The sequence below is a fragment of the Pagrus pagrus genome, assembly GCF_965226575.1.
Source record: "Pagrus pagrus genome assembly, chromosome: 10".
NCBI lineage: Eukaryota > Metazoa > Chordata > Actinopteri > Spariformes > Sparidae > Pagrus > Pagrus pagrus.
The window spans coordinates 9,280,487-9,302,665 of NC_140194.1; the positions used below are offsets into that span (position 1 = coordinate 9,280,487).

Genomic DNA, 22,179 nt, shown 5'->3' on the forward strand with positions numbered 1-22,179 from the left:
GCTGGTCAAACAGGCTTAGGAGAGCAGTGGGCAGTCTGGGCTCTGATTTAAGCCCATTAGGCCCTCTGTACTCCTCGCTGGTCAACAGCCCCAAGTTCAAAGCTATTTTGATAGTATTGTGGCCGGGGTGCCAGGTGGAGCGCCGTGCTTATTGGTCCAAACAGGGGTCTGAAATATTTCTGTGACGCGTGAGGGCAACAGATACTCCGAAAGAAATCAGGAAGTATTTTCATGTTCTGCCCTGTGCCAAAGTGTTTAAGTCTGTGTGTGTTGTTGTGATTGAGTGTGACGGGGTGTGCTGTGAGGGTAGGGGCCCCCTTGCCCTGCCCCTCTCTGTGTGTGTGTGTAAGGTTGTGTCATGTAGCACGTAGGCTTGTGGAATGCCCGACCGTTCTCCCGCTTCCCTCGTGGCGGGTGGCCTGGGCGGGTGGAGCCAGCAGAACGGGTACCAGGAGGCTGCAGGGGCAACACAGGGATCAATGCAATGTGCTCTGGAGTCGGTATTTTCTGTGTCTGTGAGATTTAATTTCATGGGCAAACCTACTTTTTTTTACCTCTGAGATATTCCTTTTAAGTCCAGCCAAACAGACAGGTCAGGTAGCTCAGCATCAGGATGTCATTTATTATCCAACGCAATAAAACACTGGTCACGGCTGTCTTTGTTACCCCGCACTGGACAAAGAAAACAGAACACAACATTGTATTATAGAAGAAGTCCAAGGAGCAGAGGAGCATATTGACTTACACAAAGGTTTTGATTTTATTCCAAGAAACCTGTTTATCCAATCTGACATGACACTGATGTACCTCCGACTGCAGAAATGATTTACTTTTATTGCCGCCTCCTTTGCCATCTGTATCACTTCTCTTTAAATACGAGCCAGCAGCCGCTGGTCAACCAGACAGTGCTATTTTATTTGAACGCTGGCCCTGCTGTGGGCACCAGGAATGCCTCAGAGTTATTTGAGAGCAGACACATAATTATACCATTACACTGACAGTGATGCTCGCTGTGAAATGCCGGTGTTTTATTTTGCTTGCGCTAATCAAAGCTGATCTCAGTTTCTGTTTTGGGGTCCGCAAACGGCCGTGACATCCGGATCGTGCTCTCCCTCCTTCCAGTCCTCTCCCCCCCCCCCCTGTGTGAAACCGACTCATTCAGGCGCCTGGTCAAAGCACACATGTGCTGACGTCACGCGGGCTGCTTGTGGGCTGACGTCGGTGTTCAGACTCGAGCCATATCAGAGGGGCGACAGGGCCCCAGTCAGTGTGGCTGCCTGGTAGCCCAGTCCACAATGGCTCCTGTTCAGACCTCACGTCCCACAACCGCAAACAGGACCCCGTGTGTGTGTGTGTGTGTGTGTACGTGCGCACGCGTCTGCGCTTGCATCAACTTTCTCATGCCAGACATATCTGATGCAACAGCGGATCAAGGGATCAGTATGTCATTTCTGAGAATACTCTGCCCTATCCGTATCCATTCACTGTGGAAGAGGCATAAGTGTGGGATGATAGAGCCAGATGTGACTAGATTAGCAGCTGTCCACAGCCTCTATTGTCTGCTGCGTCAAGTCCAGTGGCTGTAAGAGCCTCACTTAGACAGAAGGACAACAAGCAGTCATAGTTGGAGAAGGAGAGGAGCAGTAAACCGATGGACAGACAAACAAGTTCCTCTGTTATTCAAACTTCGTCCTTCTCCTCCCTCACCTAGTCTCCACCTCTACATCTGCGGGAGCTCAGCCCAGGGATTGATGATGTGTCATCGGATCCTCGAGCGGATCTATGGGCTAGTAGCCCACTGGGGGCTGGCTACTGGCAATCCATCATCAGGGGTCACAACACATTTAGCCCTGTCGCACAAGCACTCATTGTCATTCAAGTGCCATGGTCAAGCAGGGGGAGGAGGAGAGCAGTGTTAAGTTATGTTAGTCGGCCGGCTAAGAGCTGCGTGATTTAATCTTTGAAGCCTCTGACGGGGCTGCGACCTTAGCTTGTCGGAAGAATGCTTTCTACCTTAACCACTTCATCCCATGACTCACCCACGCAGCTTGACCCGGGCCAATGAAATATTCATGTAGAAAAGATAGTTCTAGAAACAGATTGTCACCACAGGTCTTTTGTTTGACCTAGATTTGCCTTCCATTGTGTGTGAATGTGCATTCATTTACTGCTGTTTTTTTGTTTGTCAAAGGAACAAAATGATAATTGACTTGAATCCCCTTTTTCACTTTCTACCATGACAACCCTTCACGCTGCAAATATTTGTCCTCCTGTTCCACTTTAAAGGTGAATGTCATCTCGTCTCTGTCCTTGTCAGAGTGGACTAAAGTAGCTGTCTCCTGAATGACAGCACAGTAGCTCGGCAGCAGCAGCAGCAGCAGAACCTCCGCTGGGTCCAGGCTGCCACCTTTCAGTCGGGCTGCTGTCTGTCCTTCCTCTCACATCTGGATCCAATAGGAGCGGCTTCCTTCTCTGAAGGAGGGACACATATAAATAGCCAGGCAGCCGTAACCACACTATGCAGCACAGCCTGGATGTTGGTTCATTCGTTCGCTGCTGCTGTCCCTCTCTTGCACTGCCAGCTCAGATATGATGTAGCCATCCCCCTTCCTGCACGTACCCAACCCCCCTTGTCCCTCCACTCCACCTCTGATCCTCCGATCCCTGGGCTTGCGGTATGACTGACGCATGGACGCTGAATGCCCGACGCACGTCCACACAGCTCTGTGCCCATCTGTGGAAAGTTTGAGTGGAATGGGGCCAGGACTGAAACACACGCAGGCAGAGGGTGGGTGGTGGGTGGGCTGAAGGTGGCCTGCGTGGGCTGAAGCCTGTGGGCTGAGGAGGGGTAATGTAATATCCTGGTTATAGCTGAACAACTAAATGTGCTGCTTTTATGAGATGAAACACAGTAACAGTGCCATTACTAGTACAGAGATTATGTAACCAGATCATACCTTTTCTTTAGCTAGATATATATAGTTAAGCCCGGAGTCCTCATTTAGATGCATGATGTAGAAACAGGAGACATGCAACCATGCCTCTTTCTCTCTTATCCCAACGCTGACCCTTGTTGCTGTGTCTGCCATGTGTGTGTGAGAGTGTTTGTGTGGATGCCATTGACTAAACACACACTCCCCTTTTGTGTGGCACATGTTCATGTCCTACCACAGCCCCACCCTCCCAAATTAAAACTCATTCCAGCAAGAGGTGGGTCTGTTCGGCTTCACTGCGGCCCCTTGATCCTTCCTTCCTTCCTTCCTTCCTTCCTTCTTTCCTTGTCCCCTCGTCCGCTTGAGGCTGCAGCAGCAGCAGCAGCAGGAGAGGAGCGGGGAGGAGGAGGAGAGGGATGGATGGAGGGGAGGTGCAGCCGAGGCTCTTGCTTGAGTGAGTTTTAATTTGTGTGCTTACAGCAGAAGACGCTGCAGAGCGCCGTAGTGGGGGGAACAGATGCATTAGCGCTCATGCACTCATTCACCTCGGACTAGATACACACACCTCCTCCACACAAACAGACACACACACGCAGTGACACTTATTATTGCACCCTGTGGTGTTGTCTGAATGGTTCAGGCACTGTAGTCTTTGTTTTCTCTCCTGAACTAAAGCCCGGTGTGTGCACTCACTGTCTGATTGATCAGTTTATAAAACTCTGTGGCAGGCTGGAATGAGCTGCTCAGGGACACAATCTATTTGCTCTGCCTCGTTTTGTCGCTCCTTTAAAGCAGATCGTCCATCCTGCAACAAATACCACCTTGCAAAATGTTTTTTGAATGTTTATAAAAAGACAAAAAAAAAAAATCTCCTCCTATTTCTGGACTACAAAGAGAGGGGATAAAAAGCAGAACGTTGCAGCAATGAATCTCATGTTGCTTTGAACGCATGCCTCGATAGTCTGCATGTGTGTGTGTGCGTGTGATGTGGTAAAACTGCAGAAACATGGAGGATGTGTTCCAGGGATGGAACTTGAGAATGTCCCCGTTCCCCTCTCGCTGGCCTCTGAGGAGGAGCCACCAGCGCTCGCTCCTGCCCCTGCTCCGCTCTGCGCCTGCCTTCTCCTGCCAGACGCATAGCTTCAGTTTCCCTCCCAGGCCATGAGGGTATCAGGTTTGTTTTGGAGGGGAGGGGGGAGGAGGAGGAGGAGGAGGAGGAAGGGGGACAGGAGATGAGGAAGGCTGGCATATGTGAGGAGGAGAATTAGGCTGACAAATCTTAGCACCGGTGCGGGGATGGAAACGGTTAGATGGACGGAGGAGGGTGCACGAAGGGATGGAAGGGAGGGGAAAAATAGAACAAACAAGTCCCTCCTGGCCCGTTGCTGCCCCCGACCCCTCATCCTCAAATTCCGTGCCAGCAGCTGGAGTTGTGAAGCGGCCATTTTATGAATGAGGGTGGGAAGGAGAGAGCGAGAGACGGAGAGGAATAAGGAAGGAGAGAGAGAGAGAGAGAGCGAGAGGGGAGGCGGGTCAGGTTGTGTGTTGTGTGCGTGGGTGGGTGAGACGCGGCTCAGAGGCGCTTGTGGTGGAGTTGGTTATGTGTATGTGTGTGTCTGTGTGTGTGTGTGTGTGTGTGTGACTGTTCAGGCTGAGGAGGAGCCTGGGGTAGGCCCACACACATACACTCCTGCGTCTTCGCAGGCTTTGTGTGTTTGTGTTTTGTTCATGCCTCTGCTGAGACACTGTGCAGTCTGGAACAAAGGCCCAATTTGGGCTGTGCTTCCGCCTGAGGCTGCTCGCTTAGCAGGCACAGCAGATCAGTCCCCACAATGAGGAGTAACAGGCACACCTCAACACTTTCAGAAAGTCTTGAGTGAGGAAAGACTTCCTGCTTTTGAGCCGCGTTTGTTTATCCTTGAGGTGTGAATTGTTTGTAAACATTTTCTGCTCTCCTGTTATCCCCGTCGCACCATGAAATCCACCCCGCTGTTATTTTAAAGTGGAGTCCCAGGGGCTCAGCAGAATAGTTTATTTGCACTATTATTTCATTTAAGTCTTCTGGTAGTAGACACGCAACATTTTTGTTTCTCTTCCCAATTGCAGTATCAGGGCAAATACACATTTATTCTCACATTTACTTACTAAACACTTTCCTTCTATTGCTCGTGGAGGCTGCATTAGGTTTAATTGTTTAATGAAGCTGAAGGGGATCTTTTTTCCTCCCAGTTTCTTGCTTGCTCTCTGCCCACTCAAAGTCAGGTGAAGTTTCACCGTCCACAAAACATTTCTGGAGCTTCACAGCAAAACAGCGGTGCAGTATTCTTCTAAACAACTGAAGTAGATGATGAATTTTGGTTGAACTTTTCCTTTAAGTTATTTTCAAAGTCTTCAGGAAACCTGTATCCAAGCATGATACATTTCTTGAGCGTCTGTTACATTTTTCATTTTGTTCATCTTTTCCATATATTACATTGATGCTTATGAAATGAAGCCTTGAGCTGTCAAGACCTATTGATCACTTGCTCCCCTCTTGAGCCGACGTCTATCCTTAAACCGCCAGCATGGCCGTCCTCGGGTCTCTACGGGGAGTTGGGGGCGTGCAGCTCCATTTGATGCATGATGGAGTCAAAGGGGGGTCTTGTGTCATGGGAGAGGGGTTGAACACTGAGGCCTGCTCCACCCTTTCATTTGTGTTTCCCCCAGCAGTTGCGCAATCCAGATAACTTATGGCTTCTGGTGAATAAGTCGACAGGACCTTTGTGAAGGCAGCGAGGCAGACGAGAATTGCCGGAGCGCTGTGTGAGAGGATGAAAGTTTGGTTTAGCTTGTTTCTATATTGGCAATACGTTTGTTTGATTTCTATTGTTTTGCAGCTATTTCTCCTCCTTTATAATCTATAAATATTTAACACGTCAAGACACAAGATTGACATTGTCTTCCTATAAATTAATAATTGATGGATAATGTTTATAAAAGCCAGGTCGAGGTCAGGGATAGTTCAACCTCTGCCTTGTAATGATGATCCCAGCCCCCTGCTGTCATCCATACAGTAGTAGGTAGCAGGTGCCATTAGCCAGTCAGTCACTCAGTCGGTCGGTGCTGGTCGTGTAGCGCTGTAGGTAATGAGAGCTGACACAGAGTGACAGTGCAGACAGGAGGACACGCTGTCACTGCAGCTCAGGGACACGAGGACGTCCTCTGGTGTTGTTTACTCCTCGCTGTGTACATTAATTCTGCTGATCCAGCCTGCCTGCGACGCTGGCTGCCTTTTACTGCTTCTTCTTCTTCTCCCCCGTGGGCTTCAGAAAAGGAGCAGCTCAGCTTGGAAACGATTCAAAACTCTGTTTATGTGTTGGATGTGGGTCCAAGACACATTGGGAACACAGTGTAAGAGCTGGGTGAGCTCACTTGCTCTCAGGGCAACTCGATGAACTCGTGCCTGTTTCCCCCCCCCCCCCGGAGGATGGACGATGCAGTAATAACATGCTTCAGGTGTGCCTGCCTGTCGTTGCCTACATGTAGCAGGAATGTGCTCCTGCAGGCAGAATGGGGCTGGGAAGAAATGGTGGAATGCTCCTTTGATCAGGAGGGCGGTCTGGTTCTGCCACTCACTCTCTGATGTAGCGCTGAAACAATTTGTCAATTTAGTTGGATAGATTGACAGAAAGTCAAGCATCAGTGGGGCCACAACTAACAATTATTTCCATCATTGATTAATCTGGTGATTTTCACAATTTACCGATTAATTGTCTTCTTTTATCCAATAAACAGCACAAAACATTAATTTACTATCATACATGACAAAGAAAAGCAGAAAATTCCTGTATTTAAGAAAATGCGACCAGCAAATGTTTGAAAATTAATCAATAATGAAATTAGCTGGCGTCGGATTTTCTTTTGGTCCAATCAATTAATCAACCCATCGCTGCAGCGAGTTAATCATCAACATTGTTGATACCTGATGAATCATCAAGTGATTTATAAAGAAAAAAATGCCAATTGTGAGGAGTTGCTTATTTTGTTTTGTTTCATGATATCATTTTGAAATAAAGATGTTGGATTGTTGGTGAAACAAAGTTGGAACTTATGATGGAAATGTTTCATCTCTAGACATCATAGTCTTTGATTGTTTAAATGATGAATCACCTTTATGTGCTTAATTGTATGGATGTGTCTCTTCTTAATAATCTCCTAGGAAGTGTTCTGGAAAGAACTATATTATTAGATATTATTATAGACCAACAGTCACTTATGGGTAGACAACTGGCGGCTGATCTGCATCGCAGAGATATGTGAAATCTGGAAACTTGTTTATCTCTTGTCACTTTCACATATAAAGTATTTGACTGGAAGTTATGGCAAACACACATTGTTCGATAGGGAAATATGAATGACCTCAAAACTGCTGGTGATTGTTAACTTACTATTGGAAACTTTATACGCTTTTGTTACATGGTAGGCTGGTCTGTTGAGAGATTTAATTTTTCATTTCCAGCCTGACTCAAATAATCTCTTGGTTATACTAGTGACTGACTGAAGGTATACCAGTTGAACATTGGCTCAATTTTCCCTATAATCAGTACAAATTGTAGAGTGCATTCTTCAAAACGTATTAAAAGTGATGATGAAATTATGGGCTCGTAAAATAAAATATATACCGAAGAATCAACAGATTACTCAATAATGATAATCACTAGTTTCATCCCTCCTCGGATCTATTGTGCTCACTCGCTCCCCATCCTTCCTTCAGGTACCAAGTAGACAAAAACAGCATGCTACTATATGTTTGCTGCTGCCTCCTTGGCAGCCTTTTCTCAACCCCGTACTGTCTGAGAGCTCAGCAGAGTACAGTGAGGCCCCGCAGCAGTGGGTTAGTTAGGATAGCAGATAGTCGTTGTGGTGCAGCAGACTGTATAGGACACAAACACACACACACACACACTCATGCACAGACAACTCCTCTGAGAGGGGTCAGGGCAGAGTAATAGCAGCTCTAATCAAACCACCACAAGACAAAGCTGTGCTTAGAAATTTGGCCATGGAAAAAGGCCTGGAGCCGGAGCCAGCACTTTGATGGCTTTCTTTTAAGTGGTAGCTAAAGGATATGGTCTCCTGTTTCCTGTGTTTGCTCCGTCTCGCTGTGTGTGTGTGATTGATGGCTCATTGATTGAGCAGCGTGCTCCCATTCCCTCTCTCAGCCAGCTATCTGTCCCCTGGCTGCCTGTAGCCAGCCGTCCCAACACCGGCTGTTCCAAAGTATGCGAGTGTGTGTGCACATTCGTGTTTGTCTAAGTGCATTCTAGAGGAAATCAGTGATCTAGCAGGTGTGGATCCTCCTCTCACTCCGGCCACTTGTCATGGTCTCATTGTTTGAAAGTAAGGGCTAGATAATGTGTAACCCGGAGCACATTCAGGAAATATTTAACGCAAGTTCATGACACTTAGTCAAGATGATAATTTATTAAGAATTTAGATGTTACAAAGGTTTCTATGTGTCATCGTCTGCATGCCTTTTGGTGCAGTTATATACTAAAATCACACGTATTCTCAGTTCCTCGGTGCAGTGATTTGTTTCTGAACCAGTTCCAGAGCTGCAGCAGTGCTACCGTGGAACAGTAAATATAGCCTCAGGCCCTCCATTTGTTACAGTTTATGATGTGCAATTTGGCGGCTTTCATACCAATAATAGTTAACAAGACATTTATGAAATAACTGCAGCGAATTACTGCATCTGGGGACGACAGGGATACGGGGTAGCTCTCAAGTAAATATAGAACCGGCTCCCTGTCATGCAGTTGGTGCAGTGTCCTCTTTCCACAGGTTCCCACACGTATGTCAGAGTGATCTCTTCAGAGTAAAACGGATGCAAAGCGACGTGTTCGGGGAAAACCCTCTGGCTGAATGACCCGAGCTGGAGGAATAATAATAAGTCTGGAATATTATCATGAGTGAAATATCAGCCTGTGAAAGATGAAGATTGATGGTTGTACTTTGTGTTGCACTAGTGGTGTAAGACAGGTTGAATAAACGTAGAAGAAGAATCTTTTTTTAAATTCTCCTTTGAGATCTGACATTGCTGACACGAGATATCATAGATTTTGGGTCATCCATGCTTGTGTTTACGTTCTCAGTGGATGTGTGCAGCATGTCTGCAGTGCAGCGTGCCTTCCTCCCGCGGCTCGGCCCCCTGTTGGTGCTCTAATACTGTTGCAGCCCGGTCCGTTGAGTTGTGTGAGGTCTGTAACGACAGGAAGACAAAGGCATATTTTTCCGAGCAGGGGGCACTAGAGTGGGTGGTAGTGTTGCGCACCCCCCCTCCATCTATGTCCCAACTGAAGGAGAAAGTTGTCTGAGAGAAGAGAAAAGAGAGGAGGGGGAATGAGGCCCACTGTTTTCAAACTGTGTCTTTATGTCTCCCCTGACTGTGAGTGTGCCACAGCATTTCACAATGGAGGCCATTGTTTGTTTGGGGGAGAAAGCGTGGGTATTTTGTTTCAATCATTTCTTGAAGTCTTATGTTTGACACGCTGGGGGCTCAGCACTTCCTGTGGTTGGAGGCAGGCTTGTTCTCTGTGCCCATTTCCCCGCCTCTCTGCTGGCATCTGTCCTCTCTGCCCTCTGCGTCGTCCTCTGAATGTTCTGGTTTACTGCATGTTCACACCTGTGGAGATTTTCAGTGATGAGGCTGCAACTCTTTGGATTATCTTCGTAGTCTCGCGCTAATGAGCTCTGTCATGCCGGTCATGCTGGTCCGGGGTGACGGTCCTCTCTTGTGGAGTCCACGCAGAGCAGATCCGATCCTTCTCCATCTGCCTCAGAGGCGTTAAACCCCCTCTTCCCGGCATCCACACTCCCCACTGCAGCCCCCTGATTCCTCCCGCGGTGCTATGATGACATTTCACCTCTTCCTACGTGCGCTGACTCCTCCTTAATCCGACTAAGAGCTAATCTCTCATGGAGGGATGTGATCCTGGACTGAACTCTGCGCCTGATTGTGGCAGAGCAGAGGAAGGTCAGCTGACTGGCCGACTTACACACACTTCCGCCACCTTCTCTCCATCCTTCGCCTCCTTGGAGAACACCTGTCTGGCGCAGGGATCGATCGCTGTGATTAAGACCCCCCGCCCCCAAACAGCCACATGCCTCTGCTACATGTCTGTTTTCTCCATTTCTTCCAGCACATCTTTTGTATATTAAGCAATTATTTCTCAATAATTCCTTCCTAGGGTCTCTTTCTCTCTATCCTTGTGAGCATCTTTTGTTTTATTACTGAAGACATATTATGGTGAAGCCCAGCTGGTAATTTAGTGAGCTGTCTGCAAGAGAAAATGTCAAACTCAGACTTTCACAATAGCATATTATGAATGCACCAACAAAAACTCCTTACTTGGCTTGTGTTGATTAAGAAAGCTTGAAAAAAATGGCAGCATATGTGGAGTGTGTTTATATTTGTGTGTGTGTGTGTGTGTGTGTCTACTTGTTCCTTCGCTCTTCTTCTGTTTTCTCGCTCCCTCCTTCCCTCTCTCTTCCCTCCTCCTGAACAAGAGTGGCCATGTAAGCTGCTGAGGTCCCTAAAAGGGGCAAATGAAGCTGAGTGTTTCTCAGTGTGTGTGTGTGCGTGTGTGTGATGGAGAGAGAGAGAGAGAGAAACGGCCTGGTTGAGTGTAGAGAAAGAGAGGTGGTGGAGGAGGAGGAGGAGGAGGAGGAATAACTGAACTCTCCGCCCACCCTGAAAAGAGGAGGTGAAATATGGGGATAGAACCATGATGTCACTGGCAGCCAATGGGAAGTGTGGGCTGGGGACTGTCAGCTGTCCTGCTCCATCCACATCGGCTGCCCTCTTCTACTGTCGGTACTGTGAGGCCAGGCACGGCTTTATCCTTAGACTGCCACATCTACGGCCTCTAGCCTCTGACCTTTGACCCATGTGCCCGTGCTCTCGTCTTCCCCATGCCTCTTTGCTCTTGAGCCCGGCTCTCTGTAGTCAATACTGCAGCTGGTTTGTCGTTCCCTAAACTAAATATGTTGGAGATTAGATAGGGAACCGCAGTCTGTTTCCTATGTTTGAGACCAGAAGTGAATGGGAGGCTGTGTGCGTCACGGTTAAATCTGATTAACACCCAAACTTAGGTCGAAGCTGAAGAGCTGGAAGCCTGTGAGTGAAACTTAGTGAAGGTGACATAACCCCCAATTTGAGACTTGTAAACAGTGTTTTTTTCTTTACACTCCACTGCACAGGCTTTGTGCAACTGCCATATTTGGTGCTGTTGTTACCCAATTAGTAATGAGGACATGCTATTGTGAGTTCACTGTTTACTGCACTGTAGCCTTTTATTGTAATTGGTGCCTTTACATTTACACGGTAACCCGCACCGGCTCTTTGACTGTCACCACTTGGAATAAAGGAGACGTTTAAGGTAATTTGTCCCCTACTGTAAATCACATGTGCAGCTTTTACTCCCGTTGCAGACGCACTCTTTGAAATGGAAGGATCAAGTGAAAACCAGCACATTGTTGAGTGCCAGGCATTTCCCATGATTGGTCCTCTTTCAGCTTATCAGTGTGCAAACATGACACAAAGTCAGCGGCAAGTGCCTTTATTCTTCTGTGTTGTTCAGCTGTCCATGAAGTACCTGCAAGCTGCAACCATTTAACTCCCCGAGCAGATAGGAAATTGGCAAAACAAGCATGAGGTTTGTGTATTTATAAGGAGAGGGTAAACCCCTGATGGGCTCCTTTCATGCGAAATTAAGCTTTGTATACGACAGGTCCTAGATCAATACAATACCGGTGTACTGTGATACCATCTGGGGCTGTGGTATCTTATCAGACCATTACACTTGAAAGGACCAGCCCACAGTCTCAGCGCAGGCCCTCCACTTGGAGAGAATAGTCTCAGTGTCCCGTCGTAACAGATGTTAACTCTGGGCACAACTGTCCTTGCTGAACCCGCAGCTTGTCCTTTTTAAAGAACGAGTGCAGCCTCACAAAAAGGATACTGTGTGTACCCTCAAGAAACTCACTGTGAAAATGAAATTAAGTGGAGGAAAAAGGAAAACCCTAAATCCAGATGTCATATTTGAAGTGGCTAATAGGACGGTACAGAACGTCAGGCTCCACTGAGGTGGCAGACACTGAGGCGTGTATCCTAAAGAGAAAAGGGAGATGCATTGGAGAGACAGGAAGAGCAACGGCATTTCACCGCAGTCTGTCGGTGCGTGCCAGCAACCAGCCACTGTCAGACAACTGCAGTCAGACATACAGACAGAGACTGCAGTGTGAGCTACGTATATGATATCCAGACACAAACACCAACCCTTGCACGTATTTAAAATGTCAAACTGAACCATAATTTCAGGATTTGCACTCCGATGGCTATCAGCTCAGTAATCAACTTAATGGCCTTCTCAGTGTTTGTGAAGCGCTCCATTTTAACCTGGTGCGAATGCCCGCAAGTCGCAATGAACACAAACTTATCCCCATCAGCTCTTAAGCTCAGGGCGAATGTTGCTATGCTTAATCAGGATTAAGGCCTCCTTGAAGTCAATGCGAAATGAAGATGTGTCATTTTGAATCCAGACGTTGTGCCAGCAGGGAGAATGTATGCCGGACGGCGTGCCAGGACGAAGTCTGGGCACCGTGTGCCGCAAAGCTGCAGATGGTCATCTACAGAAATAGGCCTTGGCACAGGAGCCACTACTATTCTGATGCTCTGATGATGATAGGCTTGAACCAAGTTTGGGTACGGAGTAAAAATGTTACACAAGCGCTGCAAATGGTTTGCCTGCAACAGTTCACAGGTACTGCAATTCAAATGTCAGGTACCGCTTTATATTAGGGCTCACATATTAACCATTGACTCGTCTTTTATTTGCATTCATATTAGCTGCATATTCAGGGTTCAGCGTTATTGCTTTTTTTCCCCACTTGTCGAGCAAGTGGATCAAAAATCTACTTGCCAAGGTCAGTTTTTACTTGCCCATATACAAATTGTTATCAAACAACAACAAAGACTAGAGTTAATCATCATCTTAGCAACAAACGTTCTGAGTGAGTGAGTGAATACAAACTATATGAGACACTTTGCACCCAAAACCTAGTAAAACCATTCCAGTTCTTTGTACAACCCTCGGCATTGAAACTGGCAACTGCTGTCCGATTGGTCAAATGAGTTGCTAGATTTACTAGCCTGACGTGGCATTTTACTTAGTGTTGAGCCTCTTTGTCATTGTAATGCACTCATTACTTTGTTTTTCTGCTAACCAGATTGTACAACTACTAGGCCATTATCTAAATGGTTTCCCACAATAACCTCCTAATTACTGCGTATTGATTGTAAGTAAGGAAGTTGTTGCAAGTGATTTACGGCGGTAAAGGCGGTAGTACTACACGAACAGTCTTTAATATGGTCTATTCTGACAAATTCACTAATAGTTGGACACTTATTAACCCACATGGGTTCTACTAGTGAATTAGTTACGAGGAAGACCTCACTTAAGGAACAGGGTATTCAATTAGAATAGAAAGAAGTCCAGTTAGAGAGAATTTCCTCAAGCGAAGGTCCAGAACATCATAATGTTGAACTTGCATTATGATTCAGTGCTATATATTGTATATTAAAGAAGCCTCGTAGCTGTATCACATCTGCATGTAGTCAAAAACAATATCAATAGTCAACACTATTGTCAGTATTCACATTGAACTGGAGGGATTATAAATGAGCCCTCTAATTATAAATACAAGTTATTTTCTCATTTGAAATGAAAATAAGTGCTGCATATTAATTTAAATACATAACAGAGAGCTTTTAAAAAATGTACCTTTTAGAAAAAATAAAGTAAAAAGTGAACCTCGAGTTTCCCTCTCTCCATTTCACATCTTCACAGTCTCAACACATCTTAACAACTGAACAGTCTTGCCTTCCGTCATATCTCACACTTAGTAAGCAGTAATTAGGAGGTTATGGAGCGTAAACTCTAAGTTAATTGCCTAAAAGTTGTAAACCATGGTCTCACAGGAAAAGGCATTAATATTAAGTGCTTTATTATGACTAATAAAGAGCCGATATGCTAATAAGCAGCTAGTTAATGGTTAATGTATGCACCTTAATATTAAGATTCAGCAAAAGTCACATTTTTAAAGCACCGAGGTTTTAACTGAAGTGTTGTGCACTCAGTTTGAACGTGTTGAGAATCAACATTGGTCCATATGTCTGGAGGCTGGAGGTGGTGGGTACACAGCCAGGTGTTAGACTGAGCCTGCACACGTCCAGCACCTGAGCCAGTTGAAGCAGTAAGTTGTTCATTTTATGTGTACAGTTTGTTATGTTTCTCAGTCGCCAGTGTTGCGTAGGAAAGCTTGTGTTTGATGGATACCATGTACAGTTTATACATGTATCCAAGCATAAGTCTTCTTGAATGATTGTCTCCTCTGCATTCAAAAGAGGGATTAGAGAGCAGTATGTCGGAGGCTGAGGGGATGTGAGGGCTTGACACGCTCTCACTATCCCCAACCAGTCACCCAGCTAGCAAAACAACCAGCCGGCACAGCTCGTCAGCCAGCCAGCAAAGCACTGCCAGGAAACACAGTGTATTTAATGAAGCAGATCTGGGAAGTCAGGTATTTTTAGAAGCCACTTTAAGTGTGAGGAAACACCTCCAAATCTGTGAAAAAGGAAAAAAAAACATTGCCTGAGTTCTCCCCTAAGTTGATTTTCCTATATGAAAGCCTACCGTAGCATCTGAGCTATGAAGTCTGTCACGTTCAGAGCCTGCAAGCGACATGATGACTTCTGTAAATGTCATTATTGAGCTCAACCAGAGGAAGAAAAAGTTTAAACTGGCGGTACTTTGATTTGCCCTTGCTGAACGGATTTACTGTCCTGCTGATTGTGTTTCTTCAAATGAGTGTCAGGAATGCAACAGGTGATGCACCTACTTGCCATTCATAGAGTAATAAGAGTCACAGAGAGGAGGCATCTCTGTAGTACTTGATTTAGATGTGTCGTGTGTGAAAGCTAAGTGGGCCTGTTTTTTAAAAACCCCTCCAAGTCATGACAGCCACTATGTGAGTGAGTCCTCAGAGTAAGTTGGAGAGTTGCCTGACTTAATGAGGAAGAATGCCGCAGAGGTCCGTCTTCATGCTACAAATGTGACTCCAGGGGTGCTTCTGTTGAGGGATGAACTGGGACTCTGGGAGTTCGGGCCTACTAGAAGTCGGGCCTGCAGAGATTTAGAGGTTCAGCTCGGGCTCAGGCTAAGTTCTGGAGTTTGACCCCACCGGCCACCCTGTGAAGTAGCTCTTCTTTTAAAGGGATTTAAGCTGATGTTTATTAGCACTCTGTTTTGAATAGGTTTGCAACTAACAGTTTTTTCCATCATCAGTTAATCTGCAGATTATTTTCAAGATTCATCTTTTAGTCTATAAAATGTCAAAAAAATATGAAAAATGCTCATCACAATATCTCAGAGCCCATAGTGACATCTTCAAATTGCTAGTTATGGACCTTCATATCAAGTTTATTTCTTAATCTGCAGATTATTTTCTTGATTAACTGGATAATAATTCTGCCTGTAAATCAGTTAAATATGCCCATTACAATCAGAAAACTTTATCGGACCAGCAAAAAAAAACCCCAAAAGATTTTCCCTCTGCTGTGATAAATGACCAAGAAAAGAATCAAATCCTCAAATGTGAGAAGTAAGAACAAGGTTATCTTTGGCATGATGAGATCTGGCATCCTGTCAAACAATTCACATAAATTGCCTCAATAATTACTAAAATTAATAAAAAGATATATTGTTTTTGTACCTCATTAGCATGGTTAACATTATTGTATCCCCACCTTTCATATTACATTTTCTATTAACCAGAATCCATGCTTATGATGGCTATTAATAATTACTTGCAATGAATAATGCTGACTTATATCAGAATATTCATGTACATTGTATTTGCTTTTGCTTTGGTAAAACACCAGGATCGTCTTACTCACATTTTCCACTCTTTTAACGTGTCTTTAATAGCTTTCAGACCATCCTCCTCCTCTCCCGTGATAAAAACACAAAGTGTTCTCACATGTGACGGTGCTGCATACCTGTGTCCGGTTAATAAGTGCAATCAACAACAAAGCAACAACAACAACAGCAGCAGCTGCAGAGTGAGCCCAGGCCTGAGGGTAGAAGGAAGGGGTGTGTGTTCATGTGTGTGTGTGTGTGTGTTGTTGTGACTGAATGCGAGTGAGGGGAAATGCCACGCATGCCTGAACACACAGACCAGCACATAGTTGTGTGAAAAACACATTGCTGGTCTTTAGTGGGCATGGGAGTGGAAGAGACCCAGAAACACTGGGACGGGGAGGAGAGGGCTCAAACACACCTTTGTGCGCAGGACTGAAGAGAGATTTAGCCAAGCTCTCCTGAGCCAGCTGTCTGCATGAGAAAATCACATCATGACGCTGTGCAGTGTTCCCCCTCTGAAAAAAAACAAAAAAACCCCGGATCAGCAGAACGCTGGATCTTGCCGAACATGCACGTCCAGACACACTCTGTCTGAAAAGGTGAAAAACACCACTTTAGATTAGATCATCCTGGCGCTTGAGACTCTATCGCTGTAGCAGCGAGACTGCACCGGAATCTCTGATGCGGTTTGCCTTTGGCTGTGAGCGGAGGAAGCATCCTCTCTCTGGCCGTCTGGGCTGATGTGGTTTAAACAAGTGTCTGGAGTGATCCACTGGGGGCTCCCAGGGAGGATCGGGTTGCCGGATGAGGATGTGGCCTGATGGAGCTCAGGGAGCTGGGGGCTGGGGGGGGGTCGGCCTGCGATCAGGGCTGCAGCAGCCCCTCATAGGCCTGCCGTCTGCTACTGTACTCCTGTTCTGCTACCTTACTGTCTGCTGTTGCCCTCAGCTCCGGTAACCCGAGCTCAACGGTTCTGACTCTGCACAGAGTGGGAGGCTTCACATCCCCGCCGTGCAGTGGATTACTGTAGTGTGCAGGAGAGTGAATACTTTGGTAAATGGAGGTGATGTAGAGATAAATTTAATCATGTCCTAATGGAGCTATGGCCCCGTTTATATTGTGGAGCAAGGACAGGCAGTGTGACTGAGCTACGACAGCACCCTCCTTCAAAATCATGCACATATCACCATCATGAAAAAAAAAGAAAAAAGCATAATTGTATCTTAACTATATCTACACATTTAGATAAAGTGACAGCTGAAATGTTTTTCTTCCTGCAGATTTGAATCTCCTCCTCTCTTCCCGTACAGCCGAGTCATGTTTTGTTATTTAGCTGACGCTCAAGTTAAGGGTCAGAACTGTTTACAGGAGTAATCTTGCTAAGGCTTGTTGTTGAGTAAGCTGCGTCTGTTCAGGTTTTCCCCTTAACTTATGGTTTCTCCGGATCTGTGCAAAAGCCATGCTTAATCACTATGGTTACGACTCCCCCTCCCAGCGCCTGCTCAAGAGAGGACTTGTTTACCATCTCTGCTCCAGACTCAATAACATGTCAGTCATCGGGATTAGCACCGCCCCTGCCCACCTGCTATTGGTCCAGCAGATAGCTCTCAGTTTAACCCCCACCCTCCTCTCTCACCGACACCCTCCTCCCTGCCGTCCCTCCCCTCGAGCCCCACTGTGAATAATGAATGATTTCCCAACTGTCTGTCACGCTTCCTACTTATCTTCAGTGACACAGGGAAAACATACCGTGCTTTGAAATATTATGAAGAATGATATACTTCATCCTTCATTAGATCATTTTGATGTTTCACTGTGTCTGACACGTGGGATTGGTTAGGGAAAATCCTCTCCGTTTACCAAACTACTTATATTCTCACACCCGCTTCTCATCTTCATCTCCCTCATCTTTAGAGGGAGCGGCGGCCCGTTGGCAGTAAACGTGTCACCAGCCTCCCAATGTAAACAGTGTAGTAGTCTCCTTACACAGCGTGCTCTCGAGCAAACGGGACATGACTCGCATTCAGATGAGGAGCACTGCTGCACCGCAATCCTCGTCCTCCCGAGCAAGCGCCGGCATTCTTATTCAATAAAGTCATGCATCTGTTTGAGGAGGCAACTTTAAAACCTCTCACCTGTCCTCCCACCACACACACACACACACACACATACACACACACACACACACACACACACACACACACAGACCCTACTCCAGGCAGACAGTGTTGAAATCTAGCCATCTTGTTATCAGATTGAAGCTGCTTCTTTTTTTGTCAATACAGACCGTGTGGAAAGAGGAGGGGTGAGGCATGGTTGAAGGGCTCTGGGTCACATGACCCTGAACCCCCGTCTAGCATGCTGTGCTTTAAGAAAGCAAGGCCAGCCTGACAGAGGAATACATTTGATGCCTCTGATGTACGCAGTTGTGCTCTGCTGCAGGCTCACATCCAAACTGATGCTTGCGTCTTATTTTTTGTACGTTCAGTTTTAGGCTTTCCCTTTTCTTATCTCACATTACACCTCCGTGATCATTTGCAGCTAAAATAGCCCGCTCTTCTCAAGTTTCCGTAGCAATTCCTGAAGTCGTTATTGTGTCATTGCAGCGGAACAAGGGATTAACATCCTCCCCCTTGAGTCCTCTGCGGCCTGAAACATTCTGCGGATTCTTCACATAGTCCGGTGACTGGAGGGATACCTTTAGGACAAAAAACAAACAGTGCACAGCACTTGTCTGTCCCTCGAGCCTATCAGTGATTTGTCCTCCTCCCCCTGCGGCTGCGTTTAATGGCGGTTGTAGGGATGCACCAGCTGCTCTGAGGGAGGCTCCTCAGTGCTCACTGTTGTCTCGTTTACTATGGATGAAATGGACCCGGCCGCTCCACGTGTCGCAGCGCTCTGGTGAACGGGCTGGTGGTTGGCTATGGTGTCTGACCTGACTGTGTTTGCTCAGGGAACGAGCAGGAGGGAGGGGGGGTGGTTGTGTAACTACTGTATGAGAGGAGCAACATCATAAACCTCCCTACCCCCACTCCTCCCCATGAGTGTGACTTCTTTGACTCTGCAGCCTCAGATCACGTCCAAGTTTTTGTTTCCCCAAAACCTCGTCTTTCAACAGTTGCTTAATGTCATACAGTACGCAATTAAATGGGGTCAAATCCCAGCCTGCTGATGCCTCTCATTTATTCCTGCTCATATTAAACATCCACTCAGGGGACTACAAGGATGATGACGAGTTATCTTAAGAGGAGCCCCTTGTTAGGTAGTCCCTTTCCTTTGAAGTAGTGGAAACCCACAATGCCCCGCATAGCTATGTGTCGAGAGCAGCGGCGTGGAAATAGGGCTGCATTAGGAGCATCTATAAATAGTGGATTGTATCCTTGATACCACGGGTTGTTTGGTCACACAGTGAAACCGGGTCGACTTATATGGTTTTAAGGCAGCAGCTCTGCCCCCCCCCCCTCCTCCCTCGCTTTCTTCTGGTGGAAGGTATGCATGTTTGGAATTTCTCTTCATTGAGGAATCTGTTAAAATGATGCAGGAAGGAAGGGACCTCCTCCAGTACGGCTCATTAGAGTTTGCCTTGGCTGCCCCCTTTTGGTCGGATTCCAAGAAAATTAAGCCTCGCTGATGTTTCTCTTCTTTTTTTTTTTTTCCTCCTCACTCTGCAAATGTGCAACACTGATGCGATGTGCCGGCTTTAAACACACTTAGGTCAGCATCGTATTTTCCAATCGAATCACGGCCGCCATGTGAGAACCTGTGTGTGTTGGCATTTGATGCTGTAGGTTTAAAAAAGGCCTTTGCCGTTTTCTTTGGAGCAAATCCAGAATAGTTGGATACAGTGTTCACAAAGTGCCACAGAGCCAGTCAACTCCTGGTGTGGTGGAGCGTGTACGTAATGTGAAGCTATAGATAGTGTAGCAAAGGCCACAAAGATAAATACTCTTAATCGTCCTCATGCCGTCATGAAAAAACTTGCTTCAATACACTTGAATGCAGTCGTAATGTGATAATTTCACGGTCTGTCTTATCAGGAGGGGTACTGCAGTGTATTTAACAATAAATATATGGTATCATGTCTACTGAATGTCTACGGATTTATTTTTGTTTTTGAGGGTTTGAGAGTTTTGTTTGTCAACCTCGTCTTCACTATTAGATTTGCCTGAATGTGAGAAAGAATGGCAACTATTTGAGATGCCGTCAGGAGTGGGAACGATCACTCCCCTTCCCTTGTGGAGCGAAACTGGAGTTGGCACTGTAGGAGTGTGTGTGTGTGTGTGTGTGTGTGTGTGTGTGCGTGTGTGTTTGCTCTGCAGCATTGCTGTAGTGCACCGTCACGTTCTTAACCTACACAGATGTTTTGTAAAGCAACATGAAATATTCATCAAGAGATTAGCTCGGCAGCCGGCTTCATTCTCTCCACTGATTTCACAGAGCGAGCCGGCGATGCTCCGACACCCGCATTTAATTTAAAAGCAAATAAACAAGCAGCGCTCCTTTTTTCCTCTTTCTCCCTGGCACCCGCAGATGCTCACATACCAACATGCTTGTGCACACATGTCTCACACACATGTATTCTCATCCCTAATCACGTGCACTCCTGCAGATGTGTCTGTAAAGAGGATGGCTGAGATAATGACACCGGGGACAATGAAGTCAAATTTTTTAGTCTTGCAGATGATAATGGCGCACATGAAAGAGAGAGTGGTGAAATGTGTGTTTTAGTGTACTTTTGTCTGAGTGTGTTTGATTGTGTGCACATTTCCTTCCAGCTCTGGCTTTGCACCAGGAGGCGGTTGCTAAGGAACCAGGAGTGCTGTGCCTCCTATTTCAGTTCAGTTCAGTGTAGTTCAGTTCAGCTTTATTGCCCCTGTGGGGAAATTTGCTTTGCAGCAATAACAAAGAGCATAACAATAAATAGTAAACACTTCAGGCCCTAATACAGCAAACAACGCGAGGGTGTGGGGGGCAGGGCTTTGCTGCCTGCACTATATGCAAAAAAGGGCTGTTATGTTTTTTTCAAACGTGCAGACAGATTTCTTATATTGTACAAGAAACCTGAACCTTGACTCAGTCTTTCACAGAGTCGGCGCTTTATCTGGATGGAGACTACTCAAACAGGGAACAATCATTAGCAAAAGAACACCTTGTCACCAGGCCCTTTCACAATCATTCATACAAGTCCTCAAACACACACTCCAGGTGCTCTTTCTATGGAGTGGACTCATTGGAAACTAGGACACTCCTGCCTGCAGTGTCTCAAGATTAGTTAACAGTGGGAATCATCTGCTTTCTTCACTCTACATCTGCTTTTTTCAGAAGTGCTTCTTCTCTATAAATAGGCTACAGTAAAATTGCTTTTGAACATTGGAAACAGACGCTTTCCATTTCTGATTTTCATTTTTTCTGTGTCACTTATCTCTTAAGTGTGAAGCTGAGGAGATTGTCAGAAGCAGTTGGTGAATCTAACACCAACAAGCACTGAACTCACTTTCTGGTGTCTTATTACCTGAATGAGTACTTTTCTGTTTTTGTTGGATTTGGAAATACTTTTTCCTCCAGGGTTTAAGGGCTGATGCATTAATGTTCATTATGTAAGCGCTGCAAGATAAATCTGTCAGGGTGCACAATCTGTCAAATGGACTATTTGTCCATCCCGAGCGTTGGGAAAATGCTGTGTTATTGATAACATATTGTTATGGCTCTTGGTCTCTCAGTGATGCTCAGTAAACAGAGGAGCTTCTATTATTCATGTTACTCAAGCTTAATTTGAAACACCCCGCACAATCGTTTTACTGTCGCTTTTTTTTCTCGCAGCCTGGAACGATGTACAGTAGTTCTTTCTTAGAAGCTGCAGTGATGGCGGGAGGGCTGCAATAGTCAGTCTTTTTTCCATTATAGAAGAATAACGAGGAAATAAGATAGTATATTGTGCGTTTGTTTTTCTGTTATTCATTTATTTTTAGTGGCTCTGTGGTTGCAGATCTGGTTAAAAACAAAAGGCAAGGATACATTTGCTTCCACAAACGTCTTTTTCACATTGCTGTCAGAGTAAAGATGATACCACGGGTGATCACATTAAGTGAGGCCAGCTCTGCACTCCAGTTCCTCCGTGATGGTGTTCTCCAGCTCTGCCTCTTCACTCGGGGCCAGCGTAGCTCAGTCATGCACAGAAAAACACATTTAAACATTTTAAAACACGACATCGTCATGTCATGAATTTTCATTTGTGTCTAAATATAAATGCCATCACTTGTGCCTTAATCGAAAAAACCCTCCTG

The 22,179-nt window shown here is 45.9% G+C and overlaps 1 protein-coding gene across 1 annotated transcript in view; it reads left to right on the forward strand.

Moving 5' to 3' along the window:
* Window positions 1–22,179, forward strand: part of igf1ra (insulin-like growth factor 1a receptor) — an 80,261-nt gene that overhangs the window by 32,842 nt on the left and 25,240 nt on the right. The window lies entirely within an intron of this gene.